General features: G+C 37.1%; 1 protein-coding gene and 1 pseudogene across 1 annotated transcript in view; one reads left to right on the forward strand and one right to left on the reverse strand.

The window, feature by feature from the left end:
* Window positions 1-24985, reverse strand: part of NHS (NHS actin remodeling regulator) — a 454054-nt gene that overhangs the window by 77159 nt on the left and 351910 nt on the right. The window lies entirely within an intron of this gene.
* LOC141491424 (14-3-3 protein epsilon pseudogene) lies at window positions 3735-4562 on the forward strand (annotated as a pseudogene).

A 24985-nucleotide genomic window follows, 5' to 3' on the forward strand; every position in this document is an offset into this window, starting at 1 on the left:
AGTGAAGTTAAGTGACTTGCCCACAGCCACACAGTTAGGTAATTATTAAGTATCTGAGGCTACATTTGAACTCAGGTCCTCTTGACTCCAGGCCTGTGCTCTATCCACTGTGCCACCTAATTGTCCCCTCAAAAAAAATTTTTAATAGAAAATTCATGAATATAGAAAGGAAATAAATCACTAGAAAAATCTTTGCAGCAAATTTCTCCAATAAATGTCTGACATACAAAAAATACAAGAAAATGATATAAAAATATAAGAGCAAGAGCCATTTCCTAGTTTATAACTTATTAAAGGACATGAAGAGGGAGCATTCAAAAGAAGAAATACAATCTATCAATAACTAATTGGGAAAATGGGAAAGCTCTCCAAATCACTCTTTTTTTTTTTAGGTTTTTGCAAGGCAAATGGAGCCAAGTGGCCCACCCAAGGCCACACAGCTAAGTAATTATTAAGTGTCAGATCAGATTTGAACCCAGGTACTCCTGACTCCAGGGCTGGTGCTTTATCCACTGCGCCACCTAGCCGCCCCTCCAAATCACTCTTAAGAGAAATTCAAATTAAAACCAACTGAAAATCTATCTCACATTTATCAGATTAACAAAGGAAAATGAAAATTATGTGGGTAGCTGTGAGAAAACTGCTGTTGGTAGAACTGTCAGTTGGTCCAACTATTCTGGAAAGCTATTTGTAATTATGCTTGTACTTATACCCAATGATATTACTAATAAGTAAATATCCCAAAGAGCTCAGAAACAAAGAAAAGAAAAAGTAGTGCTATAAATAAATTTATATATACATATAAATTTATTTATGTATATATAAATTTATTTATAGCAATACTTTTTCCTCATAACAAAGAACTGAAAACAAGGTAAGAATCTCTCAACTGAGAAACAAATTATGATATATAAATATAATGAATATAAATGTATCATTTAGAAATTATGAAAAAATTGGATTCAGAGAAACCTAGGAATACTTATATGAACTGAGGTAGAATGAAGCAAGTAGAACCAGAAAGACAATTTAATACATGACTGTAGTGTTATAGAGGAAAACAGCTTTGAAATATTTAAGAATTATGATCAATGCAGTGGTCAATCATGTCTCGAGAAGACTGATAATAATTTATACTTCCCACTCTTGACACAGAGGTAATAAACTCTAGGCTAGAATTGACACAGGTATTTTCAGACCAATGTGTAAATTTATTTTATCTGTTTTTATTTGTTACAAGGAAAAGATTTTATTTGGTCATGAGAAGTAATGATAGTAGAGACTAATAGAAAATTCAGGTTAAGGGGAAAATAACAATGTTGCAAAAAAAAGAAGAGAAGAAAAACTGTCAGTAAAAAATTGACAGAAGAAAGCAAAAAGAACTTCATTAGGAGATTCAAAAAGGCATACTATATGAAATTAAACATATATATATATATATATATATGTCAGAAGGTTCATATACTTAAAATTAGGTTTTACATAGAAATTAATATATAATCCCCTCTCTTCTTCATATGTGACTTTTTCATGTTTACTGAATTTTGTCAGATATTGACTACAAAAAGACAAAAAAATTTAAAAGAAAAGTCAATTCTGGCTTAGTAAGAATTCACAAAAAAGCAACTATTGAATTTGGGTTTGAAGTATGGGCAGGATTTAGACAAGAAAAGAATCCATTCAATGTAAAATGTGGGTCTTCAAGAAAAACAACAAAATATGGAGTATGTCTGTTGAATATAAATTTAAACACAAAGTACATGAAGGGAGTAATGGGAGTTGTGCTTGCAAATAGGGTCAGATTGGGTTTGACCTCAAATGTCAAGATAAAGTATTCTCATTTTATTTAGCAGGGGAAGAAAAGAGGGAAAACATTAAAAAAAATTTACAGAAAAAGAAATATTCAGAACTTTGAAGAAAACTGATCTTACAGTAGTATGCAAGATAGATCAGATGATGAAGAGATTGAAAATGGGGGGTCAATATAGGAAGCTATTGCAGTGTCTTTTTCTCTTTTTTTAAATTTATTTACACGTTACTAAAATAGTCTTGTTGTAAGAATAAATATAAACCCTCTCCCCCTACCAAAAAAAACTATGAGAAATAAAGTAAAAGAGAGAGAGAGAGAGAGAGAGAGAGAGAGAGAGAGAGAGAAATATGCTTCAGTCTGTGTTCTAATACCATCAGCTCTGTCTCTGGGGTGGACTACATTCTTTATCATAACTCCATCAGAGAAGTTACTTCCATATCTTTCCACAGTTGCTGTTGCTGGTTTTAATTCCCTCCATTCATTTCTCCCCACTACCAATTATTATATTTTCTCTCACCTCGTCCCCCCTCTATTGACTCCATTTTTAAAATACCTTCGTATTCAAGGGGTGGGGAGGTGGCGCAGTGGATAAAGCACCGGCCCTGGAGTCAGGAGTACCTGGGTTCAAATCCGGTCTCAGACACTTAATAATTACCTAGCTGTGTGGCCTTGGGCAAGCCACTTAACCCTGTTTGCCTTGCAAAAAAAAAAAGAGAGAGAGATAAAGATCTAGTAGAGGTATTGGTGGAAAAAAGGATAAACCTCCATATTCATCTCTCTCCTGTGCTTTGTCTATATAAGCTCCTTCTAGCTACTCTAATAAATGAGAAGGTTCATATGAGTATTTTCAGTATTATCTTCCCATGCAGGAATACATGCAGTTCAACATTACATCCCTCATAATTTACCTTTCTTGTCCACCCTCTCTATGCTTCACCTGAGTCATGTACTTGAAGATCACGCTTTCTGTTCAGCTCTGGCCTTTTCAACAGGAACATTTAAAATTCCCGTGTTTCATTGAAAGTCCATCTTTTCCTCTAGAAGAGGATGTTGTTTTGTTGTGTAGTTGATTTTCAGTTGCATTGCTCTTTTGCCTTCCAAAATATTATATTCTAAGCCCTATGAACTCTTATTGTGTATGCTGCTAAATCCTGTGAGATCCTGACTGTAGCTCCAAGATATTTAAATTGTTTTGTTTTGGCTGCTTGTAATATTTTCTCTTTGATTTGGAAGTTCTGGAACTTGGCTATAATATTCCTGGGGGTTATTTTTTTTGGATCTCTTTCAGTAGGATATTGGTAGATTCTCTCAATTTCTATTTTGCCCTCTGTTTCTAGGACAGGACAATTTTCTTATAGAAATTCTTTAAAAATAAAGTCAAGGCTCTTCTGTAGCCCAATAATTTTTAAATTGTCTCTCCTGTTTTCCCAATCCATTGTTTTTTTTCAATATGATATTTCATGTTTTCTTCTAGTTTTTCATTCTTTTGATAGTTCTTTTGTTTCTTGATTCCTTGCAAAGTCACTGGCTTCCTTTAGCTACATCCTACATTTGAAGGATTTGTTTTCTTCAGAGAGCTTTCTTATCTCCATTTCCATCTGGCCAATTCTGCTATTTAAAGTATTTTTCTCCTCATTAACTTTTTAAACTGTTTTTCCCATTTGATCTAAACTAGCTTTTAGTATGTTATCTTCAGCATTTTGTTTTTTGGATCTCCTTGACTAAGCTGTTGACTTGGTTTTCATGTTTTTTTCTGCATCTTCCTCATTTCTCTTCCCAATTTTTCCTCTACTTCTCTTACTTGATTTTCAAAATCATTTTTGAGCTCTGAAATAGCCTGAGACCATCTTTGCTGCCCGGATGCCGAGAGAGAGGCTGACAAGAGAGTCGGAGCCACCATCTGCTGCCATCCGACCCTGCCGGAGCCGCCGCCGCTATGGACAATCAGGAGGATCTGGTGTACCAGGCGAAACTGGTCGAGCAGGCCGAGCGATATGTCGAAATGGTGGAATCAATGAAGAAAGTGGCAGGAATGGATGTGGAGTTGACAGTTGAAGAAAGAAACCTACTGTCAGTTGCATATAAAAATGTGATTGGAGCCAGAAGAGCCTCCTGGCGGATAATCAGCAGCATTGAACAGAAAGAAGAAAACAAGGGAGAAGACAAACTAAAAATGATTCGAGAATATCGGCAAATGGTTGAGACTGAACTAAAATTAATCTGTTGTGACATTCTGGACGTACTGGACAAACACCTCATTCCAGCAGCAAACACTGGCGAGTCCAAGGTTTTCTATTATAAAATAAAAGGGGACTACCACAGGTATCTGGCTGAATTTGCCACAGGAAATGACAGGAAGGGGGCTGCAGAGAATAGCCTGGTGGCTTATAAAGCTGCTAGTGATATCGCAATGACAGAACTTCCGCCAACGCACCCCATCCGCTTAGGTCTTGCTCTCAACTTTTCTGTATTCTACTATGAAATTCTTAATTCCCCTGACAGTGCCTGCAGGTTGGCAAAAGCAGCTTTTGATGATGCAATTGCAGAACTGGATACGCTGAGTGAAGAAAGCTATAAGGACTCGACACTTATCATGCAGTTGTTACGTGATAACCTGACACTATGGACTTCAGATATGCAGGGTGATGGTGAAGAACAGAATAAAGAAGCGCTGCAAGATGTGGAAAATGAAAACCAGTGAGAGAGACATCAAAGCCAACAAGAGAATCCATCTCTGACCACCCCATTCTTCCCCGTCTCTTCCCCCCCGAAAATTCCCCATTGTCACTGAGAACCACCAAATCTGACTTTTACATTTGGTCTCAGAATTTAGGTTCCTGCCCTGTTGGGTTTTTTTTTTTAACAGTTTTCAAAGTTCTTAAAGGCAAGAGTGAATTTCTGTGGATTTTACTGGTCCCAGCTTTTAGGTTCTTTAAGACACTAACAGGACTGCATAGAGGCTTTTTCAGCATTACTGTATTGTCTCCGTGCCAGATGTGGCAAGATAACCATTAGAAATGGATATTACATTGGAATGCCATTAGACTTCTAGGTGAAGCAAGAGTCTAGGAGAGAGGTTTATCGCACTGTAGGGCGCATGTGGTGGCATTTTTCCTTTTTATAATTGTTTAAACCGAATTTTATACCAGTGTTTAAAATTAATTGGGTGTTTAGCTTGAAGTTACAGGTTGCGTTGGAACGTTTATTGTAGTGGTTTTGTTGTAAAAAGTGTTTCCAAACTGTGCTGAAATGGTGCTGGTAACAGCCCAACAATCCATGGCTGCTCATTCTTGCCGACTTTGACCTTCCCTCACAGCAGGTTAGCATTGAAGGTGGTATTGAAAAGCCTGCATGCGTGTTCAATTCTTTGGTTTTTCTCCTTCCCTTTTCCCCTTCTCTCCCTTTATTCCCTGCCCTTCTTCGCTCACTCAACCTCTTTCGTTCAGTATGTGTAACTTGAAGCTAATTTGTACTACTGGATATCTGACTGGAGCCACAGATACAGAATCTGTATTGTTCTTACTGAAACACAGCATGGAATTAACATTAAACTTAAATAAAACAAACCTAAATTAAAAATGCCAAAAAAAAAAAAGAAATAGCCTGAGACCAACTTCTATATTTCTTGGAGGATTTAGATGCAGAAGCTGGAACTTTCTTATCTTCTGAGTATGTATATTGGCCCTCCCTGGGACCAAAGTAATTGTCTATAGTCAGGTTCCTTTTTTTTTCTGTTTGCTCATTTCCCCAGCCTGTGTCCTGGTTTGGGAGTGCTTCCTGAGCTTTTGAGTATTATTGGGACACCCCCACAAGGACCTTTACTTCAGGGTCTTATGAGAGGCTCTGACTGCTCTCCTGGCCTGTGTTTTGGTCTATGGATGAGCATAAGTACTCCCCTCTGCTCTCAAGCTGTGAGGAATGTCCCTCCTCTATGGCAATGGGTAGTCTCTAGACTGCAACCAGGGCCTGAATATGCACAAGAATCCTGTCCCAGGGACAGAGGAGAAACCCCAATAGTCTCCTCCACTCCCTTACCTTTTGTGGGCTGAGTGCTCTGGAAGCAGCTGCCAGGTGACTCCCTGCTGGGTGGCTCCACTGGCCTGCTTCCATTTCCTGGGATCTGACCTGCAGTCATGGCCACTGAGGAGGGCCTCACTGGCCTGGGCTTCAAACTCACTCTGGCAGAGGTTTCCACACTGATCTTACAAGTTGTGCTTGGAGTTCCCTGGGTTGCAGGTCAGGAAACTGCTTCTGCTGCTGGGAGCTGGTACTCCCAAGGACCCAGGGACCCAGGCACCCAGCAGGCTGCTCCCAGAAGAATGGAGTTCCTTAGCTCTGGCACGATATTCCTGGCTGCCCCCTCTACCCCTGTGGAACAGAGCTTTCCCAAAATCTTCCAGGTTATCTTGGGCTGGAAAATTGCCTCACTGGATCTTTCTGTGGGTTCTGTCTCTCAAAAATTTATTTAGAGCCATAATTTTAAGGTTTTTGGAATATTTTAGAGAGAGCCTCTAGGAAAGGCTGTTCTCCTGCCACCATCTTAGCTCCATCCCCCTGCAGTAGTCTTAAGCAAGGGATAATGATGTCTTGGGCTGAAGTTGAGTCAAAGGAAATAAAAAGAAAGGGGGTAGAGGTACAAAAGACATTTCAAACTTAGACTGCATAGGACATAACTGATTAACCTTGGGTAGAGAGATGATGGTTTGGATTTTGGATATTAAGTTTGGGGTATCAGCAAGATATTGAGATGGATCTGTGCAGCAAGAAATGGGAAATGAAGCACTGGAATTCTTAGTGAAGCCAAATGACAATGATGAAGCTTCAGGAATAGAAGAGATCACTGAGGGGAAGAGATATACTGGATTTAGTAATGAAATCAGGTTTCCCTTTAGAAATTTTTAGATTCCAAACACAATGAACCATTGTGATCCTAGAGTAGATGTTTTTAAATTTGCTGGCATGAAGCAATAAAATATGTCCTGCTCTTCATCCTTTACCTTCCTTTTTCACTATAGAATGCTGTTGTGGTTCAGTCATATCCTGCTCTCTGTGATTCCATTTGAAGTTTTCTTGGCAAAGATACTGGAGTGGTTTGCCATTTACTTCTTCAACTCATTTTTCAAATGAAGGAACTGAGGTAAACAGAATTAAGTGACTTGCTAAGCACCACATAGCTAGTTAGTGTCTAAGGACAGATTTGAACTCAGGAAGACTCATCTTCCTGACTCCAGGTCTAGTGCTCTAATCCCTGTGCCATCTAGTTGTCCACAATAGAATGTACAACCAATAATCATCAAATATGGGGCTGAGATTGAGATAGCTTTAGCTTTTCCCCTTTCTTATTTCATCCCCCCCCATACAAGAAATATGAAATCCTACACCTGGAAAATTTATAAAATACCCAAACAGTGTGGAGGGTATGTATGTGTATGAAGTGAAGATCAAGGGAAGCTTAGTAAATCAAAGGGAATGGGATAAAGAACTCAAGGAGGCTGGCATGATCCAAGCGAGACATTAAACTTCTGTAGGGCTAGTCATGACGTGACAGCTAATACTTAACAAATGACTCTTTGAAAACACACAGCACACTTTTAAGTTTTATCTGCATCATTTACACTTTCTCCATCAATTTCTTAAGTCCAGACAATCAACAAGGCAAAAAATTAAGTCTTGATTTATAGTGTTTGCAGATTTCTAAGGTGTAAACGCTCACACTGAAAATTTAATAACAGGCTCTCTCAAGCTAGTTTTAGTTAACTCCAACACATCCCTGATCTAATACAATTGCAGAATCCTATTGAATTTCCCAAACTGTATGTCATACTCTGTCCATTCTCCATTGCTAGATAGCATTGGTTTAAGTAAATTGTGATTCTTAAGGAAGCAAGAAAACTATCTAAAAGATATCTTCCAGCTTTAGGATTCTATATGTATCATGAGCCAGGTCAAAAATCTTGGTTCTCTAATTTTTGAATAAGACTAGTTACTTTCTAACTAATTTTGGGAAAGCTAGAGGTACCCCTAAATTGTCTAAAAGTTAATTCTATCTAAATATTAGCTTTAGCATCCAGAAAATGAAGAGTGGGTAGGTTGTAGCATTGGTATACTATGAATTGATGCAGGAATATTCCTTATAGTGATCATAGCCAGAATCTTTGTTACTGCAAAATAATTTAGATATGTTATCTCATTTGGTACTCACAACAACCCTATGAAGTAGATGTTATTATTACCCCCATTTTGCAGATGAGGAAATGAAAGTTCAGAGAGGTCATTTTAGTAAGGTAGCACAGTATCTGGGGTGAGATTTCAGCTCAGGTCTTCTGACTCCCAAGTCTGATACTCTTATCTACTATATTACCTAGTTGCTTTAAAACCCAGAGAAGCAAGGTGGTGTAGTGGATAGAATACTGGGCTTGGAGTCAAGAAGACTCATCTGGCTTCAGACACTATTAGCCAGGCAAGTCACTTAACCCTATTTACCTCATTTGTTAAAATAGCTGGAGAAAGAAATGGCAAACATTCTTGTCTCTCCATCAAGAAAACTCCAAAGGGGATCACAAAGTCAGATGTAACTGAAAAACTACTATTACATGTACATGTTTTTAATAATGGCAAAAATGCCCTAATATCATCTGTCTAGAATGAATTTCTCCATGGAGGAGAGGGAACAAGTAGACAAAAAAATATCTTTAAGGATCGATGAACTCCTTGATACAGCATGGAGTCAGGTTCAATCCTCTCATTGATACTGCTCTGTGAGCCTGAGTTGCTTCATCTGTAAAATTCCTATAGTACTCACTTCAGAGGATGCAGTTAAGACTCAAATCGGATATTTATAAAGTACTCTACATGAAGTCTATTATTCTTACCTATTACTCAAACAAAGGATATCAAATGAAGAAAGCTACTCTCAGATGCAAACCTACTTGTCATAGCCTAGTTTAAATGAAGAGAGACAAAGACAATATGGTAGGTAATTAGATCACCTTCTAGGTCAGTCATATCAGAGAAGCCCATTAAGCTTTTCAGAAGTCATAAGGTATTCTGCTCTCCCAAAAGCAGGCTTGAAAACCATTAGCTTGTCACCATGTCATGAGATAATCACACCAGGTTTTGAGCCCTCTGTGCCCAAACTGAAATCTGGGTCAGAGTAATGGGCACCTGACTCTGCCCTTGCCTCTGGAATGGATGCTTTAAAATGCTATCCTGGCCCAAAGTCTGCTATTGCTGTTGAGCTAGGAAAGACTACAACTTATATGAAGTTTCTTGCTCTTTTTTGGCTGTCAAACTGTGCATTTTGACTTCATTCTTTTCTCCATTCTGTTCCATTTTCCTAATATTGCTTCAAGAAGGGTCTAGATCTAGACTATCTTACTTTTAGATCATTCATAACTTCTGTTATCAATCTGGATGGGTCCTTTTGTGAATTGAACCTAGTCCAAATTCCTCTTAACCTCAAGGATCTTAGACTGGATCAAGACCTGGTTTTAAAGCACAGTTTTGTCATTTACTAGCTGTGTAGTTGGATGCCCATGAGGTATCATGCTGAGGTAAGAAAACTGTACCTGAGATAAGGAAACAAATGAAGCAAATAAAAATGTCCTTTGCTTCTAAAACAGAATATGTTATTTTTCCTTCAAACTCATTTCTACTAACTTATTTATATATAATACCCTCCCTCTTTATTTCCCTTTTCTGATTTTAGATTATTTGTATACATTTATTTGCTTGTTGTCTTCCCCATTAGAGTACATGTTCCTTGAGGACAGAGAAAGTTTTTTGTCTAGTCCTTAGCATAGTGCTGGGAAATAGTGGATTTAATAAATGATTATTGACTTACTGACTTTTTTTTTTAGGGTTTTTTTTTTTTTGCAAGGCAATGGGGTTAAGTGGCTTGCCCAAGGCTACACAGCTAGGTAATTATTAAGTATCTGAGGCCGGATTTGAGCTCAGGTACTCCTGACTCCAGGGCCCGTGCTCTATCCATTGGACCACCTAGCCGCCCCTTTTGCCTGAACTATTGCAATAGCCTCCTAATTGGTCTTCCAGGATTCAGTTTGTCCCCTCTCCGAGGTCACCTTCTATATCTGACTTCAATGAGGAGAGGAGTATGGTTGATGACTTTGAACAGCTTTGCCTCCTTTAAATACAATGCATGTAAGTCAAGAAAGCACCCTTGTTGTGTCATTGGTTCTCTTCAAGAATGAAGGACAGTGGGCAGCTAGGTGGTGCAGTAGATAGAGCACCAGCCCTGGAGTCAAGAGGACCTGAGTTCAAATATAATCTTACACAGTTAATAATTGCCCAGCTATCTGACCTTTGGCAAATCACTTAACCCCATTACCTTAAATAAAATGTAAAAAATATTAAGAAGAAAGAAGGCTAGGCAACAACAATGTATATCTCCAACCCACCCTCCATACAACTGCCTAAGCAGCTTGTCTTCTCTAGAAACTTCAATTTCAACTTATTACCTTGGGATAAATTATAAACCTCTTTATTTGCTAATTAAAGTCCTTTGCCATCTAGCTCCAGTCTAAATTTTTAGGCTAATTATATATTACTCTCCTACCAGTTATATACACCATGTTTTTACCCAGACTTACTTACATATTGTTCCCTATGTCCTTATTCTAGCTCTTAACTCTCTATCTTCCATTGCTCTTTTCCATATTTGGAATGTTTTCCCTTTACATTTTTCTTGCTAGAACCCCTAAGTCCCTTCAAAAAGCAACTCAGATGTCACTTTCTTGAAAGGGTTTTCTTAATTCTTTCATTAGTACCCTCCTCCAAGTCACTGGATATTTATTTTGAATATTTTTCCTTTATTTACTTGCATAAATATATTGCATTTCTCCAGTAGAATATAAATTCAGGGCCTGACTCAGTTGTGTATATATACCCCCAGATCCAAGCATGGTTCCTTGGCCCATGACTTCATGAATGTGATCCTGTTAAAACTGAAAAAAAAAAAAGAGATTCAAGCAATATGGAACCATCTAAGCAATTTACTCCTAAGAACACAGTGGAATAGAAGTGAAAGATTAGAGAAAGCTTTAAGAAATTCAGGAAACAATGCTAGTGGAGTAAAGAAAAGGTTCAGTTCTTTTCATTCTTTTTCAGTGATTTTGGACAGATGCCCTTGGCTAAGTTTAATTGTAAGACACTTAAGGTAATTAGCAATATGACTTCCAATTGTATTTGGTAATGGATATGTTATCTCATGCATAGGTTCTTCTCTTCAAAATTACTTGAGGCCATCAACTAAGATGGATTATTTTTGTACTTTAAAAAGAGATACCAAGAGCCACTTCCTTTGCACAGAGAATTATTACTTCCTAATTAGTGTCTTCACAGGGAGTGGACAAGTGATACCTTTTATTGGACCAACAAAAGAGTTACAAATGCAAGTGCTTGAGAGCCAAAAAGGCTTTAGTTATTTTTAAAGGACCTTTCTACTTGGAAAACCCAAGTTATTATGATACCTTTTCCAATCTTGGTCGAAGGTATGGCTTGGATGAAAGTGTTTTATTCCCTGAAGCACGGAACCTGTGGGCAAGAAAACTGGGTTCTCCTACCAGTCAATTAACCTCAATCTCCCACCTGATGTCAAGGAAAGTTGACTCAGTCTAGTCCCATGGTCCCAGAGATTGGAAGGGACTTAGGCCATTGCACAATTAGGTAGTAGGCAGCAGGGAGTAAAGGAAGAGAGAAGGGGACATGAAGTGACATAGAAAGGTAGGAAAAAAAGATAAGAATGAGAACAGGGAGAAGTAACATCATTTAAAAACCAAATAATAGAAGGTGACTCAAAGATTCAAAGAAAGGGGGCACTCTAAACCATCAATGGCAAAGATGATAAAAGATAGGCAATAATGGGGAGGGGGAAGGTAAGTCCAAACTTTTTGGGAAAATTATATTTACATATACACACATATACATGAATATAATTATCATGATAGTTTTTTTGTAGTAACAAAAAACAGAAACAAAATAGTTATCCATTGGCTGGGTCATTCTTCAAACAAAGACTGAGCAAATTCTGGCATAAAAATAAAAATGAAAATAAAATAAAAATGAAAATAAAATTAAAAATGAGGAAATAAAAGAAACACAAGAAGCCTTGTATATGTTGATATAAAATAAAGAAAGCATAACTAGGAAAAAATATACACAATGACTGAAATGATGCTAATGAAAATAGCAAAAAGGATGGCCAGCTCAGATTAAATACAATGACCAATATTGATTCCAGAGGACAGATGATTAAGCACTCTTCCTCTAGAGGGTTGGGGAAACTACTGATGACTAATATGACCTCTGTGTTGCAATATTGGCTGTTTTGCTTGACTACTTTTCTTTATTATTAGAGAGAGTTCCCTGGGGATGGTAGTGGAGAAAGGGTATATCATAAAATAAGTGTGATGTAAAAAACATTGACATCAATAAACCCAAACAAATAAAGGAGAAAGAGCTCCACATTAAGCATCTTTCCCCTAGAAGTTAAGATTTTCTGTTATTTAAGTGAAAAGTTGGCTTCTTTTCTTCCTATATAATTTTCACAAAATGTTTCCATTTCAATAACACATTTCCAGCCTTTTAGAAAATTAAAGCCATTTAAGAAGTTCTTTATTGCCTTCAAAAAATTTAATTTAGTTTTAAAAAAAAATCAGTGGATTTGTATATAAATTCCTTAACATGATGTCATTAAGAAATCCTACCAGGCAGGATTAAGGACTGCTTAGAATTACAGCTCCAGAAAAAAGGGCAAAGGGTCTAGACTGATGATCTACTTTTGCCAGGCAATGAAAACAAGTCAATAGAGATGCATGAATATAGGAAAATTGACATTCTATATTGATTGAATTTTCCTTTGAATGACAAAGAGAAACTTATTGTTTAGTTGTTTCCAGTTGTGACCAACTCTTTATGAACTCTTGCCATTTTCTTTTCCAGCTTATTTTACAAATTAAGAAACTGAGGCAAATAGGATTTAATTTCTTGCCCAGGACCACACATCTAGTGTTTGAGGCCAAATTTGAACACAGGTCTTTCAGACTTCAGGTTCAATTCTCTATCCACTGTACTACCTAACCACCCAGGAACTAAGTGAATTGGTCTTAAAGGAGAAGTAGGAAAGGAATTTTAAAATCCCAATTAGATTGTAAACTTCTGGGAAGCAAGGTCTATGTTTTCCATTTTTTAATATCTTTTTTTGTACTGATCACAGTTTTAGACACATTGTACTTTGACACTTTAATAACTCTCTTGATTTCATTTTGTAATATAGAGCTCAATTTTACCTTTACCCAAGTTGGTGGAAATGTTCTGTGATTATGTGAGGGGAAGTATTGGCAAAAACTTAGAAGAAGAAAAATTTTCTAGCTTCTAGTTTTGAGAGGATACAGGAAGTTCCCAACTCTCTTCAAGGAGTTCTTAAAGAGAGAAAGACTCTATGATCCCAGGAAGAGTATCTTTCTTCTTCTAGGCTTTTGTCAACTCTGCAATGCATATCCTTGTGAGTACTTCTTTCCAGTGTTTCAGATCAAAATACCCACAACCCCTCAGTGACTCTTGTCCATGCCCTGTCCTATGTCAAGGGTACATAGTGTGCCTTCCTTTCAGACCTTTGGACAATGTATGGATATTCATGAATGTTCTAAGATATCCCTCTTACTATATGACCCATCTTATCTCTTCTGGTCTTAAATATTTCTAATGAACTGACATACTTTATGATACTTCTCCTGCACAATTTTTCAGTAGTAATATACAATAGCTTACCCATATCCCCCTCCTGGGATACTGTCTTGTTCCAGGGGTTGTGTAGCACAATTGTACAGAAATTGTGAGACACATTGCAGGGTTACCCAAGGACATAGTAGAGAGTTCTGACAAAAAGTGATACAGTGGAGAAGGAAATGGCAAACCATTTTGGAATCTCTCCCAAGAAAATCCCAGATTTTGGGAGGTAGTAAAGACAGAAGAGTCTGGTATTCTATGGAGCACAGGGTCACAAAGAGTCAGTTATAACTGAAGGACAGTTTAAGAGACTTGCCCAGAATCAAACAATTAATTGTCTAAGGTGATATCTAGATCCAAGTCTTCCTGGCTCCAGGAAAACTGATATTTGGTTAAAAAACTCTCCTGGGATTAGTTGACTTCAGATTTGTAAGGCTACAAATAATATAAAATTAACAAAATAAATATTCTCACCTTTCTTCCCTCTAGCCCCAGCACTGGGTCACTCTCATTTCTAAGTTGCTTCATTGGAGAGATGAGAGAGGAAGAAAAGAATAGGAAAAATGAGAAAAAGGAGAGAAAAAGTTCCTTGAGAGCATAGACATTATGGAACTGCTATATCATGTTTGGTGTGACCTAAGAGGTCATTGAATCCACATGCTATACATCCCATACTTTGCCTTTGGAAAGAATCTCATTTCAATGTAATAAATATTTACCAATATATGCCATTTACTGAGCATTTAGAAACTCTTTGGTGTTCCAGAGCTTGACAAAATCAGCATATATGTTTTCCAAAAACAAGATAAATTAGAGGATCTCACCATCTATGAGGAAGTTTTCTTCCATTTGGATTCCTTACTGGATATCTTCTTCTGTCACTATGTTTTATATTTCATTGACATTAATAATCATTGGGTTATGGAACAAAGTTGTTATAGCTTTCAAAGAATTTTGTATTATTGTTTTTTTGCTTTTTTGTTTGGTTCTTTGAGGCAATCAGGGTTAAGTGACATGGCTAGTAAGTGGCAAGAGTCTGAGCCCAGATTTGAACTCAGATCTCCTGATCTATCTATTGCACTGCCTAGCTACCCCAAAATTTGTATTATTGTTCACATATGCCTGGGAGAGTCTTTGTTGAAAGCATGGTAAGTGCTTAAGAAATGCTCACTGGATTAACATGAGAGGTAGGAGTTCAAGTGCCTATTATTATCATATTCCAGTTTTCTAACCATTTCAGTTTTAGATGAACCTTTTGGAAGCAGCAACTTGTTAAATGCTTATTTCCTCACTCTGAGAGGGGAGGGGAGAAAGGGACATAATAGATATATATTAGTAACTCTGTTTTGGGGGGGTGAGGAAGGAAGAACATTATCAGCCTACTGCAAAATATTTTACATTTATTCTGTTCTCTCTCTCTCTCTCTCTTTTTCTCTCTCCTCTTTGAATAGCTACATCTATATAGCTATACATATATGAATGCATGAATGTATATATGGGTGTATGATTACATATCTCTCTACCTAGAAACTCTCTTTCACAGAGTATGACTGATTGGCTGGCTATATATTCTTCCCACCAGTCCATCTGCAAAGAGACACAGACAAATGAGCAAAAACTCTGAATCTCAGCCTGGGCCATGGTATGGCAATTGAAGGTTGGTAGTAAATTAGGCCTTTTCTCTTTCTCCCCTTTTCTATCCTACACTTACTTACCAGCAGGGATTAGCATGAAGAGGACATAGGAAAGAGAAGTGGTAGAAGGAGGAGGGAGGAAATGAGAGGGCTCAACCAAAAGAAATCTCTAACCACTCAAAATATTGCCTAGGGCTGACTCCAGTGTAGCCTCTAAGCCATAGAAAAATTATCTCACAAGTGCCAGAAGTTGCTGATTCCCTTAATCTAAACTCTCAAAGGAAATGGGTTGTCTACTAATTCATTTTGCAGAGCATCTGGACCATGTTTTATTTTGTTTTATTTTTTTATTGATTTTGTATCCCTAACACCAAACATGATATAGCAGTTCCATAATATCTGGTCAGGATGACAATGGGCCGGTCACCACTTAATAAGCACTTTTTGATTATGACTAAAGGATAAAGATGGAATTTCTATCTCTATCTCCTGAAAGGATTATTATTCAAATCTGTGAAGCATTCACCCTAGGCTTTTGGTATACTTTTGGGCATATGTGGTTACAGATTTGAAGAAAGCCCCTGGTACCCTATGGGTGGGTGAATCACTAAATCACTAAAATTCTTTCTGGATGTGTATTCTTCAGTTTCAGTGTTTTTAAGAGAAACAAAACTTTCTCATTCTCATACCCATCTGTTTCTCAGGCAGCAATACTGAGAAAACTGAGGGTTCCCTCCCTCATTTGTTCAGTCTTGTGATCTTTGCCATGTTCCCTTGGAGTGACTGAGTTTGCTTTGTTAGAGAACAGAGTCAAGAAGCCCACACAACTCTTGGAAGGCCTTTGATCTCTGGGAGGTTCAAAGACTCCTGCTCTGAGGGTCTATGACAAAGTGGTCCAGAGATCAAACACAAAGGTTGGTGAAAAGAGGGAACAGGAGAACAAAACAGCCTTCCCTAAACCAAAGAACCTCTGAAGGGAACTCTGAAAGGTCATTGTAGCTTAGTCAGAACATTCCCTCCTCACTGCATCTCCTCCTAGTTTGCCCAGGCCTACCAGTGAGTGGCAAAGTAGTAGTCTTCATAGTGAACTCTCTTGATGCATCACAACAAAGATTTGGTTTAAGTGAACTAGCCAGGGTTCATTTGCTTTCAGACTTGAAAGGCTACAAAATGATCCCAGATATCAGGGAAAAATTACCCCTTGGACAAATGAGATAATTTAAGATATTTTAAAATTTTTTTCTAAAATAAAGATTCCCTCTTTACTTCCCCTTGATCTGTTCACCCCCCCACTCTTCCCCACTCCTGCCATCATTAAGTCATTCTCATTTTTAAGTTGTTTCAGCAAAAAAGGGGGAGAGGAAGGAAGGAGTGGTGTAAAAGAGAAAGAAGAGAGAGAAAAGTTCCTTATGATCATAGATTTATAGTTAACTTTAGAGGTGATTGTGTCTAATCCCTTCATTTTGCAAGTTATATCTCAATTATAAAAGCCTTGTACAAACCAAGAGCTCCTTCTGTATAGCCACATCTTGAAGTCTGGGTTTCTGAAGACCTCAGGGTCTTCCCATCCACCCAGGTCTTTATTCCATTTTGCTCTATAGCAAAATGGTCTTTTATGTGTGATTTCCCCCGATTAGAATGTAGTCCTCTATCCATTACACCACACTGCCTCTCAAAACACAATATAAATATCTGTCAATATTTTTGTTGCCATTGCTATTGCATTCATTCATTCATTTATGCAATGTTTGTCCTTTCTCAAAGAAAGCATTAGGGAGATGATGTCATGTCAAACATGTGAATTAGATTTGAGTGAGGAGGTTCTGGGCTAAGTTACCAGCCTCACTTTCTCCTCAGAAGACATCCCCTTCCTAAAGAAGGAGAACTTTCTGACTTCCTATTTGTACCTCTAGTATGAGCATATTGTAAGAGCTTAATAAACAAATGCTTTTTCCATTCATTCATTCATTGGTTTTTACAATGCCTGGGACATAGTAGGAACTTAATAAAAGTTTATTGGTTGCTTGATTCTACCAGCTATAAAAATGCTGCCCACTGGAATGACTGATTAGTCTTTGACCTTAGAAGTATTTAAAAGCAAAAATAAAAGAGTAGACAAGAAAGTGATGAATCAAATTTTAGCATGCATTGTGGTAATCATCCTTGATGCTTTATAGTCATATCATACAATAACCCATTGGTTTGTGTCCAGGGCCATCTCCAGTCATCCTGATCCATATCTAGTCACTGGACCCTGATGGCTGGTGACTTAACACATCCCACTCAAATCCAATTCATGTGTTTTTCATGACTTCACCTCCCTGATGTTTTCTTCAAAAACAAAGGTCAAACAACAAACAAATGAATGAATGAATGCAAAAGCAATGGCAACAACAATATTGACAAATTTATATTGTGTTTTGAAATGCAGTGTGGTGCAATGGATAGGGGCCAGACTTGAAGCTGAAAGATGAAGTCCTACCTTAGACACATTATTAGCTAAATCAGTGCCTCAGGCTAACTCCATATTACATACTATGTGTGCTGTCCTGCAGTTCCCTAATTAGTGAAACCATAAGTCCAGTCATCCTTTTAAGTTTATTAAGTATTTTCTACAAAGCACAAAGTTCTACAAAGCAGAAATTCTAAGAAGGATGTAGGAAGAAAGAGAAGTAGACTAAAGGGATTATTCTCTGCCGCTGCATTAAATGACAGAAAAAAAGCTTTCTAGCAGGTTGGACGCCAGGTGATTGTTTTTAGCAACAATATATCACAATATATCACAGAGATTTTTGATACCATAGATAGAAAAAGGGCTGTCCATCTGCATTTGTTAAGCTGGGGAGGACTGAAACCAGTATAATCACAAACCCTAAAGTTTCGATATATTTTGAAGGTCATTTACATAAGTCTTAATGTTCCATTCATGAAGCAACCCCTCTGGTTTGAATATATTCACATGTAAGTATTAACATAGACAAAGGACAAATCCTCACCAGTCTAAACAAGTACGACATCACTTTTAAGAGAGGAAGAATCCTAAGGATGAGATTATCAACAGTAAAGATTTGAGAAAATATTTATTTTCTTGTTTTAAGGTTTTTCAAGATATAGTCAAGCAAAACAACATTCCACAATAGTCATTTCCAAAAATGTTTCACATTCTACATATTAAAATAGGGTTTCATTATTATTTCAATTAACCCAACTTACTTTCTTTTTCCAACTTTATCTTTACTTCTTCACCACTTCCTGAATCTTTAACATTTTGCAAAACAAACTTTGTCCCCTTCACTCTAAATTGCAGTCTTTAGATTCCCTATAGGTGGTTTGGAACATCGAATTTGGAGTCAAGAAGACTCAGCTTCCTAAATTCAAATATGACCTCATATACCTTCCTGGCTTGTGTGACCCTGGGCAAGTCATTTAGTCTTGTTTGCTTCAGCTTCCTCATCTGTCAAATGAGCTGGAGAAGGAAATGACAAACCACTCCAAATCTTTGCTAAGAAGATCCCAAATATGACCATGGAGAGTTGAACAAGACTGAAATGACAGAACAGCAGCATTGCTTTTAGCCCATTTCTCTCTATACTCTTTCCCTTGGTGAGTTTGTCAGTTAGAAATCTTCCAACATAGTATTTTTACAATGTCACTGTATATCTTAAGAATGAATAAATGGATGGAAGGGTGGATGAATGGCTGGATGGATTAACCTGCAAAAGTTTGCTTTGTACATATTCTCCTTTAATGAACAGATAATGATACCTAAAAGTGGTACTGGTCTCTGCTTACACTGCAATCCTATGACATACAAATGGATGTTTCTAAAGCTCTTGAAAATAGTTTGTTCTCTTAATAGGTAAACATCTCCTCCTTCAATCTGTTTACACTTTTAGATTGCTAGGTAAACCCTTCTTTTAAATATAAGTTCAAAGGAAAACCAGCCCAACTCTTATTCAAATATTTGTAAATTCTAAAGTGATCAAATCCGAATTAATGTATTAATGCAGGTATGATATGAATGAAGGATAAGAAATGCTTTTGTCCTAAAAATATCTCAAATAGGTTCTAATAGGTTCTCAATTTTTATGTGTGAAATATTAAATATGTTTTTGCATTGATAATTACCAGTGGTATAATGGAAAGAATATTAAACTTGAAGTAAAGAGATTACCGGGCAGGGCAGTTAAGAGGCACAGTAGTTAGAGTACTGGCTCTGGAGCTGAATTCAAATCCAGATTCAGACACTTGAAACTTTCTAGCTTAGGTATGTGACCATTGAGCAAGATATTTAACCCTGATTATGGGGGGGGGGGGGTGAGGGAGGGTGGGAAAAGGAAAAAGAAAAAAAAAGATAACTAGGGTCAGATCTTTCTTCCAATACTTACTCAGCATAGGCAAATCTCTGAATCTTAGTTTCCTCATTTGAAAAAAAAAATAATATCTATAACACCTTCCTTCCAGAGTTGTTTTGAGGATCAGTTAAGGTAACATGGTTTGAAAACCTTAAAGTTCTACTTAATCCTAACTATAATTATCATTATTTTTTTTTAGGTTTTTGCAAGGCAAATGGGGTTAAGTGGCTTGCCCAAGGCCACACAGCTAGGTAATTATTAAGTGTCTGAGACCGGATTTGAACCCAGGTACTCCTGACTCCAGGGCCGGTACTTTATCCACTGTGCCACCTAGCTGCCCCTAACTATAATTATTTTAAAAGGGAAATTAATCTATATTTAAGTCAGCTTATTTATAGAAATGTTATTAAAAGTTTTATATGTTCATGTAAATGTGCAAGCATATATCTATCTATAGCCATCTCTCTCTCTCTTTCTCTCTCTCTCTCTCTCTCTCTCTCTCTCTCTCTCTCTCTCCCTCCCTCCCTCCCTCCCTCTGTTGTTATTTCTGTCTCTAGGATTCTGTCACAGGGAACTAGGCAAGGAATCTCTCTGTACATATCCTTCACAAAATCTTACTCTATGATATACCACCAGGGCTGAAGCAGCTCAAAGTCAAAACCCTGTGCCCCCCCTTTCCTTCTAAAATGGGACACACTGGATGCTTTATTGTTTCCTCCTTGCACAGAGACCTCTCCCAAAGCAGATATAACGCATACCCTGGTATTGCCCTAGCTCTCTCAAACTGCTGGTGGCCATATTTATTCACTTTGGAGAGTTATAATGTAGAGCTTTACCATCTCAGTGAAGCCCAGGTAAATTATTTTGGCATGAGAACAAGAAATCCAAGAAAAAAGCTACTTTACACACCTGAATAGGAAGAAATTTTCCACAGCATCAATTAGCTATATAAGATAGGGGGCAGACTTCAGGAGAGAGAGAGAGAGAGAGAGAGAGAGAGAAGGGAGCTACAACAAATGCAATGATTCCATGAAATATGCACAATGACTTATTTTGAGCCAAATTATTGGTTGTTTATGGGTATCAGGAGAAAATCCTAAAGTTGTCTCTATAATGCCCAACCAGTCCATTAGACCAATGCAAATGATAATAAATTCCTTTAAGATATCACTGAAACATTTTTCCCTCTCCATGATCTGACCAGTAAATTCCAGCACAACAACTGATAAAGGAAACCTGAAAACTCAGTCTGCAATGCATTTTATATGCTACCATAGTTCTCCTCTGCTTATTTTATCAAATATTAAAAGGGCCTTAGCAACCATTAAGTCCAGTTCCAAGTACACATTGGATGTCTGAACTTGTAGCTAGACTGTGTTGGATGGAAGGGTGCTATAGTCTGTGTAAATATATATATATATATATATATTGAGAAGTCTCAACTTTTTTAAAGCTTATTTTCAACCAATATCCCAACAACTTTTTCCTTTCTTCCTTTGTTCTTTGAAAAAAAAAAAGAGCTGTCAAACCAACAGCTTTTTTTGAATACTATATTTATTTCTTCTGCTCCCCACCTTCATCTCTGTCAAAATTTCTTACTTAATTTTCTGTTAGAAGAAGGGGCCACATCAAACTTGTAGGTCTCCTCACCTCCTCACTCCAACTAGTCTCAGGCTTGACCTCAAAGGACTATGATTTTATTAAGATATTGACTATTCAGGTAAAGGAAAACTTTTAAGAAACTACTGTTATTTGTGGTAATGTTCTTGTGGAAATTCTATGTAAGCATTGGATCCTTTGGGACTGTCCAACCCAATAGACATTGCAATCGTGGTAACTACTAGTGGCTCCTAGAGTGCATTCAAGTCATTGACCCAAGATTAATAATCCATAATATGAATAATACAGAGGTCTCATTTAGAAACTATTATATCAGCTGGTCATGGTAGCAAACACTTGTAACCCCTGTTTTTGGAAGGGAGGCTGAGGCTAGCAATTGATTGAATTTGGGAGTTCTGAGTTGCAGTTATAGTAGCACTAAAGTCAATTGGTGTCTCATTAAGTTCAGAACACCAGGCTACCTGAAAAGAACTGAACAAATGCTGTGTGGAAAAGGAGTAGATTAAAATTTCTGTATCCCTCAACCATGGGAATAGTCTGATTTCTTTCAGGAAAAAAAAGGAAAAAAAGAAGGAAGGCAGGAGGATCATTTGGTTTGGAAGATCTCATTTAAAAAGCTGATGCTTTATTTGTGTTTAAAAATGATACTGTCAATCAATATTTGATGAGATTTGTTTTAACTAAGTAAAAGGATTCAATCAGGAACTATTATTGACTGCATACATGAGCAGAGCTGGGCCAACCTCTATCATTTGTGGATTTTGATAGTGGCAGAATGGGGAGGCTAAAGGGATAGACTAGACAGAAGAGATGGTGGCAGGAAGCCAGAGGAATGTCCAGGGTTGACAGTGAAGGCAAGCTGAAAAGATAGATATTATAAGTTTAAGCAAACAAGTACAGATATTGGTAGGACAGGCAATACAGATCAATCACTCTTGTTACAAGACATGAGGAAAAGGGTTAGTTAGAATTTTCTGTAGAACATGGATTCCTGCTTATCTTCACTTTGCAAAAAGGATAGAAGAATTCATTCACTTGATAGTTTTCTGAGTTAGGACATGGGAAAGATACAAAGTTTAGATAAAACATAGTTTCTGCCTTCATGGAACTTATGGAGTAGGAGGAGGATAAAAGAGAAAAAAAGATATACAGTATTACATGTTGAATGTATTAGAAGGATACAAAGCAAAGTGTTATGTGAGATGTCTGAAGTCAGAAGGTTTCAGGGAACACCTCATGGAGAAAAAAAAATTTGATTTAGACTTTTTTAAATGGATAGGAATTCCATAGGCAAATAGGAGTAAGGAAGAAATTTCAAACACGGGATGGAGTCAGTTAAGTGTTGTTCAAATTTTGGAGGTAGATAGCATTTCAATTTGTTAGAGCACAGAATAAATGAAGAAGCAAAATATGAAATAAGATCAGAAAGGAACTATGAAACATATTGTTGAGAGCTTTGAATGTCAAAAACAACATCACTATGTTGAAGTCTGACTGTGTGTCTGATCATACCAAAACATGTTTGGAAGGCTTTATTACTGATTGAGCTCAAATAGTCCATATGAACTTTGTATTAGAAATATTAAATTTAAGCTGAGATTTGAGATAAAAGCAAAAGAAAAGGTACACTGGAGAGTGTTTTGGGGATAGAGGAAACATGAAAAACAAACAACCTGGGGCGTCTAGGTGGCAGCTCCAGCCTTGGAGTCAGGAGTACCTGGGTTCAAATCTGGTCTCAGACACTTAATAATTACCTAGCTGTGTGGCCTTGAGCAAGCCACTTAATCCCATTTGCCTTGTAAAAACCTAAAAAAAAAACAACTCTCAAAAATCTCTTTAGAGGTGGATAGGTCCCTATTCACCTCTATCTCTATCCAGATGACAAAGGGAAGAAAGAACTATTCTGTATCCACTTTGCTTCCAACTTCAAGAATCTACAATTCTATGATAATTGAATACTTATTCTATTGACTAGGAAAAAGTTCCTCATGTTTTAGCTATGCTTGGAAGCAAATTTTTTCCTCAACGTTAATATAAGGGCAACAATTATTTAATTAAAAGATAGCTTTGGTGTCAAAAAATAGTTGCCCCTATGGGTGTGATTATAGCGGGGTATGTATCCCTAATTGAATTAGATCTCTAAGGGCCCTTCCATTTACACTTGGAATTCAAAGATTTTGTGTCAACAAATCTTTGACTTAGGTTTCTCTTACCTGATAGAATGATGGCAACAGAAGTGGTTATTTATTATTTAGATAATACAAAGATGATGCCTAGACATGGATTTTTTTTGTATCACATATAGATGATCATTTCATTCTTGTAAAGTTCTAAATATTTTCATTATCAAAAAATTTGCATTCCCAAATCCATAACCTCAAGTCAAAAAATCCTTATAACCCAATACCTAGATTACTATAACAGCCTTCTAACTCCCACCATTCTTCTCTCTAACCCATTCCTTATTATATCACTGTCATATTAATTTCCCTTCAAACACCAATATCTCATTTTCTTCTTCAAAAACCTTTGATGGGTTTTATGATTATAGAATAAACCATTTAGGTTTGTATTTGAGGGTTTCTGAAATCTGATTGTTACCTACCTTTCCAACTTTTTCTCCTACTATTCCTCTTTAGGAAAAAAAATACTCAATAACTGAAGTAACCAAGCTAGTCTAAGGACTAAGAAACCCTTGAAGAAACCATCTCAAGAATTTATAATTTAAAAGGACAACTAAAATAAGTGCTACTAAGAGAGGTACAAAGTACAACAGAAATCAAAGAAAGAAGGGATCATTTTTAGCACAGCTGCTTGAGAGCAGGAATTATGCGTTTTTCTTCTTTATTTCATAGCTACTAGTGAAGTGCTTTTTATAAAGTACACAACTGATGGATAAATGTTAAATAGATGCCTGGATAGATGAATGGTTGGATGAAGGAAAGAGGGAAAAGTAAAGGAAGGAGAAAAAAAGGGAAGAAGGAATGAATGAGGAAGGAAGGGAAGAAAAGAAAGAGGAAAGGAAAGAAGAAAAAAGAAGCAAAGAAGGAAGGAAGGAAAGAGGGAAGGAGTTGAAGGAGATTAGAAGAGCAGCATAAAATGATTATGGCAAGAGATAGGAAACAGAACAACCTTCCACTATTTTAATTTTTGTAAGAAGTAAAAAATATTGAAATAATCATTTCACATCTCCCAAACCAAAACAATAATGAAGCCTCAAAGACATCTCATCTTAATTCACAATAATAGGGAATGGGGAGAGATGGACAGAAGAAATCAGAATTTGTTTACTTCCTCTCTCTCTCTCTCTCTCTCTCTCTCTCTGTATCCCTCCAATGGATTTCTAGGAAAATCATCCATTTTTGTTATAGGGTCCCTTGATTTTCACTGTGTACCAAGCAGAAACACATTGATGCTTGAGGAATATGTCATCTTTTGCTTCATAAAACTCCACTTAGGAGGGGTGGCCCTGGAGTCAGGAGTATCAGAGTTCAAATCCAGCCTCAGTCACTTAATAATTACCTAGCTATGTGGCCTTGGGCAAGCTACTTAACCCCATTTGCCTTGAAAAAATGAAAACAACATAAAACTCCACTTCTGTTTTTAATTGCCTTTTCAGAATAATAGTAGAGAAATAAGCACTCAAATACTCATACTATAAGAATCCACTGGGAAAGTCTAGATAAGAATATTGAATGGCCTTGGCCGTATTAGTATTCTGCAAGCAAATATTTCCCTATATCCCAAAGTCATCTGTATCCTGGCAACCCTTAAAATTTCCTTCTCATTGAATTGCCAGATCTTTATCAAGATATAATTAG

The sequence above is a fragment of the Macrotis lagotis genome, chromosome 6 (genome assembly GCF_037893015.1).
Source record: "Macrotis lagotis isolate mMagLag1 chromosome 6, bilby.v1.9.chrom.fasta, whole genome shotgun sequence".
NCBI lineage: Eukaryota > Metazoa > Chordata > Mammalia > Peramelemorphia > Peramelidae > Macrotis > Macrotis lagotis.